Source organism: Athalia rosae, chromosome 4 (assembly GCF_917208135.1).
Source record: "Athalia rosae chromosome 4, iyAthRosa1.1, whole genome shotgun sequence".
In the NCBI taxonomy this organism is placed as follows: Eukaryota; Metazoa; Arthropoda; class Insecta; order Hymenoptera; family Athaliidae; genus Athalia; species Athalia rosae.
This window is the reverse complement of record NC_064029.1, coordinates 10,712,501-10,717,500: the sequence shown is the minus strand read 5'-3', so window position 1 is coordinate 10,717,500 and position 5,000 is coordinate 10,712,501. Positions and strand designations below refer to the sequence as shown.

Genomic DNA, 5,000 nt, shown 5'->3' with positions numbered 1-5,000 from the left:
CCCCGTGAAAGTATGGTAACTTTTCTTCATGTGTATCTTTGAAAAGAAACAATTTGAAAAAAAAGCATAAAAAAAACCGTTCGATCAATCGCGCGCCACGCCTCGTACAAAGCGGGGGGATCGACCGAACGGTTGATTCAAACGCACACCAAGCGTCCCGTTCAACAGAAGCGGGCACTTGGTCGCCTCAGCAACGCGCACAATGTCGCTACCTCACACAAATCTGATCGACGAATGGCATCACGATCCGCATCGCTATCGTCCAGAATGGAAAGAGAGTTTTCGTTCTTGCGCCCCCGTAGGTTGGCGTAGTAGCAATGTCCTTTTATTTTTCTAGTGTTTTTTTTACCCATAGCCATTTATGCCTTAGTTTGTTTTTGGCTGCTGCACACGATATATTTTACCGTGATACACTAGTTGTAATGTCCTTTTTATATTATTTTCTCTCTCTTCCAACGGACATAGCAAGATCGTTCGTCGTCGACGTGTGTGAGTGCGACACGAGCCGTTTCGGCCGTTACGTAGTTCGATATTCGTGACACGCGTAAAATGTACGCCACCTCTTGTGCCATGTGTGTCTTTTGACTGGATTATAATTGCGTGAGATTCACGGTGGAATCTACCAAAATAATCATCGATTCGCTGCTTTTTTTTTCGCAGTAACGAAACGTTAATGATCCTTCCGCAGGTTCACCTACGGAAACCTTGTTACGACTTTTACTTCCTCTAAATGATCAAGTTTGGTCATCTTCCCGGCAACATCGGCAATGCCGAGGCATTGCCGCGTACCAGTCCGAAGACCTCACTAAATCATTCAATCGGTAGTAGCGACGGGCGGTGTGTACAAAGGGCAGGGACGTAATCAACGCGAGCTTATGACTCGCGCTTACTGGGAATTCCTCGTTCATGGGGAATAATTGCAAGCCCCAATCCCTAGCACGAAGGAGGTTCAGCGGGTTACCCGGGCCTTTCGGCCAGGGAAGACACGCTGATTCCTTCAGTGTAGCGCGCGTGCGGCCCAGAACATCTAAGGGCATCACAGACCTGTTATTGCTCAATCTCGTGCGGCTAGAAGCCGCCTGTCCCTCTAAGAAGATTTATTTGTACGCCGGTAGTAAAAACCTCCCGACCGAAGCCGGGGGCCTTCGAGATACCGGAAAGTACGCCTATTTAGCAGGCTAGAGTCTCGTTCGTTATCGGAATTAACCAGACAAATCGCTCCACCAACTAAGAACGGCCATGCACCACCACCCACCGAATCAAGAAAGAGCTCTCAATCTGTCAATCCTTCCGGTGTCCGGGCCTGGTGAGGTTTCCCGTGTTGAGTCAAATTAAGCCGCAGGCTCCACTCCTGGTGGTGCCCTTCCGTCAATTCCTTTAAGTTTCAGCTTTGCAACCATACTTCCCCCGGAACCCAAAAGCTTTGGTTTCCCGGAAGCTGCCCGCCGAGTCATCGGAGGAACTTCGGCGGATCGCTAGCTGGCATCGTTTATGGTTAGAACTAGGGCGGTATCTGATCGCCTTCGAACCTCTAACTTTCGTTCTTGATTAAAGAAAACATTTTTGGCAAATGCTTTCGCTTCTGTCCGTCTTGCGACGATCCAAGAATTTCACCTCTAACGTCGCAATACGAATGCCCCCATCTGTTCCTATTAATCATTACCTCGGGGTTCCGAAAACCAACAAAATAGAACCGAGGTCCTATTCCATTATTCCATGCACACAGTATTCAGGCGAAAATAGCCTGCTTTAAGCACTCTAATTTGTTCAAAGTAAACGTACCGGCCCACCTCGACACTCAATGAAGAGCACCGCGATGGGATATTAGTTGGGCCGCCCCGAAAGGCTAAGCCCACCGGTAGGACGTCCCACAATCATGCCAGTTAAACACCGCGAGCGGTGAACCGACAGCGTGGGACACAGATTCAACTACGAGCTTTTTAACCGCAACAACTTTAATATACGCTATTGGAGCTGGAATTACCGCGGCTGCTGGCACCAGACTTGCCCTCCAATTGATCCTCGTTAAAGGATTTAAAGTGTACTCATTCCGATTACGGGGCCTCGGATGAGTCCCGTATCGTTATTTTTCGTCACTACCTCCCCGTGCCGGGAGTGGGTAATTTGCGCGCCTGCTGCCTTCCTTGGATGTGGTAGCCGTTTCTCAGGCTCCCTCTCCGGAATCGAACCCTGATTCCCCGTTACCCGTTACAACCATGGTAGGCGCAGAACCTACCATCGACAGTTGATAAGGCAGACATTTGAAAGATGCGTCGCCGGTACCAAGACCGTGCGATCAGCCCAAAGTTATTCAGAGTCACCAAAGTAAACGGCGGACAGGACGAACCCGCCACCGATTGGTTTTGATCTAATAAAAGCATTCCTCCCATCTCTGGTCGGAACTCTGTTTGCATGTATTAGCTCTAGAATTACCACAGTTATCCAAGTAAATGTGGGTACGATCTAAGAAACCATAACTGATTTAATGAGCCATTCGCGGTTTCACCTTAATATGGCTTGCACTGAGACATGCATGGCTTAATCTTTGAGACAAGCATATGACTACTGGCAGGATCAACCAGGGAGCTTTGTGTTATTGGTAGCTCTTTTCGTGTGTTGCCCCATGCCGCCGAGTCTTTGCCCGGTCGGCCACACGTTTTAATATAATATGTATATCTGGTACCGCACAACTTGTGTACGCGTACTAGCGCTCAGAGCGCTCTGTTCGACTTTGTGTTTCCTCGGGTGAAGACAATTTTTGTCGACTCCCCGGTGCAAATCGTTCGAATTATCCTTCTCGTATCCTTCGGCTAGATTGCAAGCGTCGGGAGTACGATTGGAAATCAATGTGTACCGTCTGCGAACAGACTGTGATACGCACGGAATGTGGCGAGTTGATGCCTCTGTTCGACTGCTTCCCTCGACTTGCGAGAGAAGACTTTCTGGTCACCGCATAAAGGGCCATTCGGTCTTAGACACCGACCCGCGGTTATGTAGTGTCGACGATTCAAATTGAATCATATTTTCTAGACGGAGCGAAGAACTCGCCCCTGCGAAACGTGAGCGCTCGGAAAAACTTTGAACTCGTGAGAGTGGTTCTTACCGGAACGAAACGAACGCCTGTGGTGCGAATCTCCGCTCAGACGAAAAATTTTCAAAATTCGAAAAAAATTTTTGTCTGCGTGTTCGTGACACGGTGAGGACGAAACCATAGCCCCGACAACAAACCCGCAAAGGAATGTCGAGATACGGGCCGAAACAAGTCGAAAGTTCCGAAACCCGAGGACTAGGTGCCGACCGACCGGTCGAGACCGCTCGGTGCATGAAGTATCAACGGTGCCGCTCGGACGTCGGAGCCGGCCGGTCATAACACGTGTTCCTTATGGGGCAAAACAGCAACGCGACCTGAAAAATTTGGCAGTACGTTGGAACTTAGTTCCATGCGAGAATCGTTGGGACTTTGAAAATTTTTCGATCCAACGAGTGATGCGCGACTCTTTCGGACTTTGAAAATTTTTCGATCCAACGAGTGATGCGCGACTCTTTCGGACTTTGAAAATTTTTCGTTCCAACGAGTGATGCGCGACTCTTTTGGACTTTGAAAATTTTTCGATCCAACGAGTGATGCGCGACTCTATCGGACTTTGAAAATTTTTCGATCCAACGAGTGATGCGCGACTCTTTCGGACTTTGAAAATTTTTCGATCCAACGAGTGATGCGCGACTCTTTCGGACTTTGAAAATTTTTCGATCCAACGAGTGATGCGCGACTCTTTCGGACTTTGAAAATTTTTCGATCCAACGAGTGATGCGCGACTCTTTCGGACTTTGAAAATTTTTCGATCCAACGAGTGATGCGCGACTCTTTCGGACTTTGAAAATTTTTCGATCCAACGAGTGATGCGCGACTCTTTCGGACTTTGAAAATTTTTCGATCCAACGAGTGATGCGCGACTCTTTCGGACTTTGAAAATTTTTCGATCCAACGAGTGATGCGCGACTCTTTCGGACTTTGAAAATTTTTCGATCCAACGAGTGATGCGCGACTCTATCGGACTTTGAAAATTTTTCGATCCAACGAGTGATGCGCGACTCTTTCGGACTTTGAAAATTTTTCGATCCAACGAGTGATGCGCGACTCTTGCGGACTTTGAAAATTTTTCGATCCAACGAGTGATGCGCGACTCTATCGGACTTTGAAAATTTTTCGATCCAACGAGTGATGCGCGACTCTTTCGGACTTTGAAAATTTTTCGATCCAACGAGTGATGCGCGACTCTTTCGGACTTTGAAAATTTTTCGATCCAACGAGTGATGCGCGACTCTTTCGGACTTTGAAAATTTTTCGTTCCAACGAGTGATGCGCGACTCTTTCGGACTTTGAAAATTTTTCGATCCAACGAGTGATGCGCGACTCTATCGGACTTTGAAAATTTTTCGATCCAACGAGTGATGCGCGACTCTTTCGGACTTTGAAAATTTTTCGATCCAACGAGTGATGCGCGACTCTTTCGGACTTTGAAAATTTTTCGATCCAACGAGTGATGCGCGACTCTTTCGGACTTTGAAAATTTTTCGATCCAACGAGTGATGCGCGACTCTTTCGGACTTTGAAAATTTTTCGTTCCAACGAGTGATGCGCGACTCTTTCGGACTTTTAAAATTTTTCGTTCCAACGAGTGATGCGCGACTCTTTCGGACTTTGAAAATTTTTCGATCCAACGAGTGATGCGCGACTCTTTCGGACTTTGAAAATTTTTCGATCCAACGAGTGATGCGCGACTCTTTCGGACTTTGAAAATTTTTCGATCCAACGAGTGATGCGCGACTCTTTCGGACTTTGAAAATTTTTCGATCCAACGAGTGATGCGCGACTCTTTCGGACTTTGAAAATTTTTCGTTCCAACGAGTGATGCGCGACTCTTTTGGACTTTGAAAATTTTTCGATCCAACGAGTGATGCGCGACTCTATCGGACTTTGAAAATTTTTCGATCCAACG

The 5,000-nt window shown here is 47.4% G+C and overlaps 1 non-coding gene across 1 annotated transcript; it reads right to left on the bottom strand.

Annotated features, from left to right (window-relative positions):
* Window positions 1-671: 671 nt before the first annotated feature.
* LOC125500850 lies at window positions 672-2,585 on the bottom strand. Its single transcript, XR_007278312.1, has one exon. It is a non-coding gene; the product is annotated as a small subunit ribosomal RNA (ribosomal RNA).
* Window positions 2,586-5,000: the final 2,415 nt, after the last annotated feature.